This window comes from Microtus ochrogaster, unplaced genomic scaffold (assembly GCF_000317375.1).
Source record: "Microtus ochrogaster isolate Prairie Vole_2 unplaced genomic scaffold, MicOch1.0 UNK31, whole genome shotgun sequence".
Taxonomy (NCBI): Eukaryota; Metazoa; Chordata; class Mammalia; order Rodentia; family Cricetidae; genus Microtus; species Microtus ochrogaster.
In genome coordinates this window covers 3,596,548-3,605,524 of record NW_004949129.1, presented here as the reverse complement: position 1 = coordinate 3,605,524, position 8,977 = coordinate 3,596,548, and the positions used below count along the sequence as shown (strand labels likewise).

At 45.7% G+C, this 8,977-nt stretch overlaps 1 protein-coding gene across 1 annotated transcript in view; it reads left to right on the top strand.

Annotated features, from left to right (window-relative positions):
• The first annotated feature begins 224 nt into the window (after window positions 1-224).
• Window positions 225-8,977, top strand: part of Cbx1 (chromobox 1) — an 18,493-nt gene continuing 9,740 nt past the window's right edge. The window contains exon 1 of the mRNA XM_005368348.3: window positions 225-427. The gene's annotated coding sequence lies outside the window, so the exon portion shown is untranslated. The remainder of the gene's footprint in view (window positions 428-8,977) is intronic.

Sequence of the window (8,977 nt, the reverse complement as noted above, 5' to 3'; positions counted from 1 at the left end):
ACAAAACCCCACCACTACCCACAAACTTTCTAGACTACAGTCGACACCGCCTTTCCAGTTTAAAAGAAAAACAAAACTACGAAAACACCCGACAGCCCTTGAAAGTGGGACGGGCGGCCAGAGCCTCGCGCGGCACTCTGGGACTTGTAGTCTTGGACAGACCCCCCCCCCCCCGAGTCCCATGATGCCGTGTGGCGGGTCATCGCGTCTGCGCGGTGCAGGCGGCGGGCAGCGCAGAGTGAGAGGCTCTTTTGTTCGGCTGAGGGGAGGGCCGCTGGTGGGGCCTGCGGTGCGCCGCTTCAGCTCGGCGTTCGACTGCGGCCGTTCGGCTTTCTGCTCCTCTAGGCGCTACTCCCTCGGGCCGCCCGACGCCACGCGCTAAGAGCGCGGTACCGATTCCTCTCGGACTCTCGGGCGCTGCTACGAGGTGAAGAGGCGGGCTGGAGGCGGGGGGGGAGGGGGCGCGACGGCGGCGGGAGGCCGCGGGCGGGCGAGGGCAGGGAACGGAAGACTGGAGCGAGAGGAGTTGGGGGCGCGGCCGGGCCCAGCGCCGGACAAGTCCGCTTCCCGCGCAGAGCTCGCGGGTTGCGGGAGTCTGGAGAGGGCGGGGCAGCGGATCCAGAGCCCGGGAGCCAAGTGGTTCCTGAAGAGCCGAGCCGTCGCTGGGTCAGCTCTTCACGAGAATTGTTCGACTCCAGTGAGCGACTCTGGAGTTGGGCGGGAGAAGGAAAACTTTAGGACCTCAAGAAGGGGACAGGCTTGGCGCTTTGAGTGTGCATGGCACGGATCACTCTTCGTCCACTGAAGGTTTAGAAATGTAACCCGAGAAAGTGGACACGGTGGCAGCCGCGGGTAATCCCGGTAGCGCTCGGAGGAAAGAAAGGGAACCTGAGGGTATTGAGTCCAACTGACACTATCGGAGGAATTTCTCTTGCTAGGGTCACGAAGAAGTAACTTACAGGAAACTTGGGCAAGGGGGCTTGGGCTGCTCAATGTACGCTAATGGAGAAGAGATCTGTTGAACAAATCTGGGAGCGAGGGGTCGGACATTTTCTTGACCTTGTGTAAAGGAGTTATTGGGATAAGGAAAGTGGAGGTCCAGAGCATGATCGTGTAAAATAGGAAGAGAAAGGGGTTGCTTCTGGGGGTGTGGCTTAGTTTGTAGAGTGTGTGCCTAGTGGGCTGCAGACCCCTGGATCCAATCTCCAGTACCACATAACTGGCTGGGTGTGTGGTGGCATGTACACGTAATCTTAGCACAGAGGGTCAGAAGTTCAAGACCTTCCTTGACTTCCAGTAAAGGGGCCACTTTCTGCCTAGTAAGGGGTCTGTATGAATTGGGAGGCTGTAAGAAAAAGGCAAGATTCATCAGATGGAAAGTGTTTGCTCTTGCTGGCCAATCTGAAAGACCTCAGTTTAACTCCTGGATCCCAGGTAAACGTGGAAAGAAAGAACCTATTCCAGAAAATTGTCCTCCGAGCTACACATGAGGGTATGGCAGGAACCCACAAAAGCAGGCGTTGGCACACACAGTAATACTATTTTTACAAAAAAAAAAGTATATGAGGGCTGGAGAGATGGCTCAGAGGTTAAGAGCACTGACTGCTCTTCCAGAGGACTTGGATTCAATTCCCAGCACCCACATTGTGGCTCACAACTGTCTCTAACTCCATGACACCCTCACACAGACATACATGCAGGCAAAATACCAGTGCAAATGAAATAAATTTTTTAAAAGTATATGAAATATGGAACTTACTTTTCCCAAGTTATCTGCCACTGAATTGTGTTCAAAATTATTCTTAAAAATGAGTTTTACTGCTGGGTGGTGGTGGCACAGGCCTTTAATCCCAGTACTCAGGAAGCAGAGGCAGTTAGAGCTCTGAGAGAAACCCTGTCTCAAAACACCAAGAAAAAAAGAATGAGTTTTACTAGAACATAAGGTATCCTCTCCAGTTTGGGGTTAAGAATCATGTCAGCAGTTTGGAATAGTTTCAAACGATCTAAGGTTTTGGGATAGATGTATGACTGCGATCAAGAAATTAGTGCCTGTGCCCTCCTTTGATGCTTTCTCTTTTTTTTTGTTTTTCGAGACAGGGTTTCTTTGTGGTTTTGGAGCCTGTCCTGGAACTAGCTCTGTAGACCAGGCTGGTCTCGAACTCACAGAGATCCACCTGCCTCTGCCTCCCGAGTGCTGGGATTAAAGGCGTGCGCCATCATCGCCCGGCGATGCTTTCTAGCTAGATATGAAAAGTGGTATATTGAAAAGACTCCAATCGTGCAAGGAGGTCCAGGCCTAGGGGAAACCCCATGTTGAAGCCACTTGCTCCTTAGTAAAGATTTGTGACAATGGGAGATCTTCAGTCACTTCTGGTTTTCTGATTGGTCACTCTTTTATAAATAATATTAAAATTGGTAAATTTTTACCCTCCTAGGTATTTTTCTGAGCAGGTAAAATACTGTGTGTGCACATGGGTGTATGAGATAATTTTGAGAAGTTCATTCTACCATGGGTTCAGGGGATCAGACTCACCCGTCAGACTTCCATGCGAAGCATTCTACCTGCTAAACTACATCTGCAGCCCTCTGGACAATTCTTTCGGAGTAAAAGGCCCTTTTTGTTTTTCTCTGTGTAGCCCTGGCTGTCCTGGAACTCACCCTGTAGGCCAGGCTGGCCTCGAACTCAGAGGTCTGCTGCTTCTGCCCCTCAACTACTGGGGTTAAAGGCATTTTTTATATTTATGTCTTTATTGTTTTATATTTTGAGACAGGTTCTGACTCTGTATCTCTGGATGTCCTAGATCTTGATACACACAACAGTCAGGTCTCAGATTCACAGAGTTCTCCCTGCCTCTGTCTCCTAAGTGCTGGAATTAAGTATGCCAGCACACTCAGTGTTGTTTTAGTTTTTTTAAAAGTGGGGTAGGGAGTGTGCCATGATATACTTGTGGAGATGAAAGAACAACTTTGGCCTCCTAGGCAAATTCTGGTGATTGAACTCTGGCTGTTAGGCTTTTAAGACAGAAACCTTTACCCACTGAACCAGCTTGATAGCCCCATTTTCTAAATTTTGGGAACTAGACCTAGCAGAAATTGGTATGTGTAGATTTTCTTTTCTATGTTCCAAATTGGCTTAAAACTCACTATATAGCCCAGATTGGCCTTGAACTGAGATTATAGGTATGTACCACCATACCTAGTTTAGTTTTATTTTTATGTGTGTGTCTTTGCTTACTTTTTGCAATCTAAAGAATTGAATCCAGGGCCTTTTACATGTTAGACAAACAGGCACACTGAACTGCATCCAAATTTGGCAAGCTTTCTACAGCTTCTACAAGCTTCTAGACTAAATTTGGGGAACGTTGGGCTGGTTTTTGTTTTCTTTTTCTGGTGGTGAAAGTGTACTAAATTGAACTCCAAAACCCATGTGCTCTGTCATTGAGCTGTACTATAAAATCCTTAATGTCAGTTAGGCGATGTTGGCTTATGACTTTAATCTCTCGACGCTTGGGAAGCAGAGGCAGGCAGATCTCTGAGTTCGAGGCCAGCCTGGTCTATAGAGCAAGTTCCAGGATAGCTACGGCTGAAGGAGGCTGCACAGGGAAAGCTTCCCTCAAGTTTGAAGAAAGCCTGGTCTAAATAATGAGTCCATGCCAGCCTGGACTATAAAGTAATACTCTGTCTGAAAAAAACAGGCTAGACTTTCTAGCTAACTTGGTGGAAAAGGGCTTTTCCCACAAAGCCTGATTAATAACTTGTGTTTGATCCCAGGACCGACATATTAGAAGGAGGGACCTGCCTTCTGAAAGTTACCCTCTGTCCCTGTGCTTCCTGCTACAAATACTAAATATAGGTGTCGGAGGTAAAAAGATGAATCACGCCGGGCGATGGTGGCGCACGCCTTTAATCCCAGCACTCGGGAGGCAGAGGCAGGCGGATCTCTGTGAGTTCGAGACCAGCCTGGTCTACAGAGCTAGTTCCAGGACAGGCTCCAAAGCCACAGAGAAACCCTGTCTCAAAAAACCAAAAAAAAAAAAAAAAAAAGATGAATCACATACTTGAGGCCAACCTAGGCTACAGAGTTGAGACCCTGGCACAAACAAGGGGGGGGGGGGCATGTGGATTTGCTCTGGATTTAATCTGTTCCAACCAATTCTGCTCCGACAACCATGCTCAAAAAGCAAAAACAAACTACTACTCCTGTTTAGTGTGTACATGGTTCCTGTTTTTAATCCAGATTTGCGTCTGGAAAACATTTGCTTCACAAACAGCCAAATAAAAAGCCAACTAAAAGCAGTTTGGAAATGTGACTGGCACCAAAGCATACTGTACTACTGTGTGTGCCTTCATTTCTGTTTTGATTACTGGTGTGTAGTTGCCAGTTATTATAGCAAAGATACCTTGCCCTTGTTTTCAGTTCTGGTTTCTTGATTGTCACTCCTAAAAAGCTGACAGCTTTGTACTTTGATTTCCTGATTATTTGTTAGGCATACAATGTTCATAATTTGCACAGGGCTCAGAATTCTGAGGGAAAATAGAAACAAAATGTTTTGGGGATCCCAAGGGAAGGAGAAATATTTGGTTAGGTTGGGTGAGCTTTATGGGAGAAATACCATTTAGGCTAGGTCTTGAAGAAACTGTAGGGTTCTGACTGAATGAAACAATACAGTGTGTTTATATGCCCCTTGTGAGTGCTGGAAGAGCAGAGCAGCCAGTGCGCTTAACTACTGAGCCGCCTCTCCAGCCCTGAGATTTTGTTTGTTGAAATTTTGTAGCTCAGTGTGGGTGTGTGTACGTGGGGATACTGCAGAGGCCAGGAGAGGGGTCCTCTAGAGCTGGAGTTACACAGTTGTGATAGGAAGCAAACTCAGACGATCCTCTGTGAGTGCAGCAAGAGCTCTTAATTGCTGAGCCATCTGCCCCACCCCAGTATGGTTGTTATGCAAAAAGAGTCTGTATTGCACTTGTTAAGTATTGCACTTGTTTAGAGAATCGCAGGGTGGAATCCCAGCACTAGGGAAATAGAGGCTGGCGGATCTCTGTGAGTTCGAGGCCAGCCTAGTCTACAAGAGCTAGTTCCAGAACAGGCTCCAAAGCTACAGAGAAATCTGTCTCAAAAAACAAAACAACAACAAAAAAAAAGTTAAGAATCTGACGGGATGTGGTGTGGTAGCGGCCCACATTTAATCCTAGCATTTGGGAAGCAGAGGTGTGGAGGGGCGGTCTCTGAGTTTGAGGCCTGTCTAATCTACAAAGGGAGCTCCAGGACACCAAATGCTAGACGGAGAAACCCTGTTTCAAAAAACAAAAGAAGAGTTCTGGCATCTTTGTGCATACCATTGAATGCTGAGAACGGAGATCTAAGGGGCTGGGAAATGTCATGCATGGCTCAGTTAGTAAAATGGTTCAGACCTGAGTACCTTTTACAGCAGGATGAGAGGTGGAGTGAAGAATTGTCCAGATAGCCTGGGTCATACAGTATACATGAAGAAACAAGAAATTTAGCCTCAGGAAAACAGAGATTGAAGGAGAGAGCTAACTGTAGTCAGGTTGTCCTCAAACTTCCACATGTGCACATCTGCACTCACAGTTAAGAATGTGTGTTGTAATGGGTGCAATGGGTCATACCACCTTTAACCTCAGCACTGGAAAGGCGGGGGCAGACCTTGAGATTCAGGCCAGCCAAGGCTACATAGAGAAACCTGTCACCAAAAAAAGTATATTGTTCTTACAGAGGACCCTCAGTTACTAGCATCCACTATAGGAGGATCACAGTTATCAGTAACTTTATTTCCTCCCTTGGCAGAGTTTCTCTGTGTATAGTCTTAGCCGTCCTGGAACTCAACTCTGTAGATCAGGCTGTCCTCAGACTCTTAAGAGACTCACCTGCCTCTGCCCCCCCCCATTCTCCTAGTGCTGGGATTAAATGTATGTGTTACCACGCCCAGCAGTTTAATGGGTTTTTAAAAAAAAAAAGTGTGTGTGTATGTGCGCGCGCTTTAATGCATGTGGTGGTTAGACTCTATCCATCTTATTTGAGGCAGGATCTCTTTTTCTGTTAGGCTTTGTACTCAGGCTAACTGATCGGTGAGTTTCCTAGCAGTTCTGTCTCTAGGATTACAGATGCACCCTGCCACTTCTGGTTTTGTGTAGCTGTGTGTCTGCATGTGGATGTATGCATGTGCCTGGGGAGGCCAGAGGTGTCAGATCCCCTGGAGCTGGAGTTAGAGTTACAGAGCCCAACTCAAGTCATCTGGAAGATCTATCTCTAGGATCACAGATGGACCCTACCACTTCTGTCTTTGTGTAGCTGTATGTCTGCATATAGGTATCCTAGAGGTTCTTAGGTAGCTCTACGCATTTCTGCCTCCCTTGCCCTGAAATTAGAAACACACACCCCTGTGCCTGTGTTAGAAGTGGCCTGGAGATCCAACTCAGATCTTCATGCTTGCATGATAAGTGCTTTACCAACTGAGATCCCTCCCCAGCCTTTGCCCATGCTTTTGTCAACTGGAACCTGTGTCTACAATGGCTTCACAGGTTTCTTGTGCCTTTCCTATTTCTTTGAATAGTTAATACAAACTTGAGAAGCCAAACAAAATGCTTAATTTTGTGTCTAATACACACAAAATAAATCAGTAAATATAATACAGACACATATATTAAGAACTAGATGTAGTACACAGTCAATCCCAACTATTCTGATTCAGAGGCAGGAGGAGCTCAAGTTTAAAGCCAGCTGGGCAGTTTAGCAAGAGTGTCTGAAAATAAGGGGCTGTGATGTGGTTCAGTGATAGAATGCTTAAAAACCTAGCACATTGCCGGGTGGTGGTGGCGCACGCCTTTAATCCCAGCACTCGGGAGGCAGAGGCAGGCGATCTCTGTGAGTTCTAGGCCAGCCTGGTCTACAAGAGCTAATGCCAGGACAGGCTCCAAAGCTACAGACAAAACCCTGTCTCGAAAAACTAAAAAAAAGAAAAAAAAAACCTAGCACATGCAAGGTCTTAGATTTAATCTCTACCTGAAAGAAAAACAGCAAGCATTATTCCTCATAAAACTTTTAAACTTGTGTTTGTGTGTGTATATACATGCATGCACATGCTGGTGCATGGATGGCAGTCTGTCCGGAATTGGTTCTCTTCCTGCCACCTTGTAGGATCTGAAGGTGGAACGCAGGTCTTCAAGTCTGCCAGCCCTCTTCTGTATATATATAATTGGCCCCGGGGAAGGTTCATGAGAAAAATTACAATGTTCTTTCTTTGACCCGTGCTTTTAATTTTAATCACTCGGGAGGCACAGGCAGGCAGATCTCGGGGTCAGCCTGCTCTACAGAGCGAGTTCCAGGACTGCCAAGACAACACAGAAATCCTGGGGTGGGCAGCAAGGTGGCTCAGTGAGTAAAAATGCTTGCTGTGCAAAAGTATTGATCTGAATTTCATCCTTCAAACTTTCATTGGGTCAAGCAGAGGTGGCACTCGCCTTTAATCCCAGCACTCCGGAGGCAAAGGCAGGAAGATATACAGAGAGTTCTGGAACAGCCAGGGCTATAGAGAGAAACTCTGTATGAACAACCTTGTTGGAAGGAGAAAGCCAGCTTCCTGAAAGTTGTCCTTTGACCATCATGCCCAAACTGTGGTGTATGTGCACCCACATATATCTGTCATACATCATGCACAATGATTTTTTTAAATTCTTTTAGTGTGTGTGTGTGTGTGTGTGTGTGTGTGCTCTTATAGCTCAGGTTGCCTATAACTTGGAACCTTCCTGCCTTTCCTATTAAACCTCCTGCAATTATAGGCACTTTTGTGCATGGTTTTGTTTGTTTGTTTGTTTGTTTGTTTGTTTGTTTGTTTTCTCCATTGCTGGGAGTTACACCAAAGGACTCATGTACAACCTAAACATTATACTACCGAGTCCAGTTTTCCAAAACGTTCTTGGATAGCATAATGTCAAGTTCAGATTACCTCTGAGCTTTGGAAAAGTTGCCCTTTTTTTTCTTACATTAAGCTTCAGATAGGTAGGGACCATTTCTTATTTTCTTGAGTCTCTAGAATTCAGCACAATATCTAGAATTTGAGTTTCTACATATATAGTAAAACTTTGTCCAAGGACCCTGATAATAACAGTTTATCCCCAGATTGGGGTATTTTTTTGGGGGGGGGGTATTAAACTAATGCAGAGCAGTGCTCTTTCTTTGTCTTGGTTTGTTTGCCATGTTCCTCTGGGGAGGTGAGGAGATAGAGACAAAATCCTCAATCTAGTCTACGATGACCTTAAACTCCTTATTCCCCTGCCTCTGCCTCCACACCTGGCCCATCTGCTTCATTCTTTATATCTCATTCTGGATAATTGATTATCCATTTCTAAGATTTTAGCCAATTTTGTTTTACTGTGGTATGTTACAGCACCATCTACTGACACAAATTGGTAATTTTAAGGCTTTTGGGCACTTTTTTCATTAAAGGTATTCTGAACACTTTATAATATGGCACCCAAGAATGTTTTGGGAAATGGGATATCGCTCTGCTCTACAGAGCAAGTTCCAGGATAGCCAGGGGAAAAAAAGAAGAAACAATATCTCGGAAAAGAAAGAAAGGAAGGAAGAAAATAATTTAAAAAAAAACTAAAATATCAGAATTGAATATACTAAAGGTAAGAGATTTATAGAGAACTAATTTTTTTTATTGTTGTTTTTTTGTTTTTTGAGACAGGGTTTCTCTATGTAACAGTCCTTGCTATCTTGGAACTTGGTTTGTAGACCAAGTTGGCCTCTAACTCACTGAGATCTGCCTGCCTCTGCCTCACGAGTGCTGGGATTGAAGGAGTGCATCACAGCCTCCACCTGGCAGGAATTAAAAAATTTTATACTAGAAAAAATATAAGAGCCGGGCAGTGGTGGCGCACGCCTTTAATCCCAGCACTCGGGAGGCAGAGGCAGGCGGATCTCTGTGAGTTTGAGCCCAGCCTGGTCTACAGA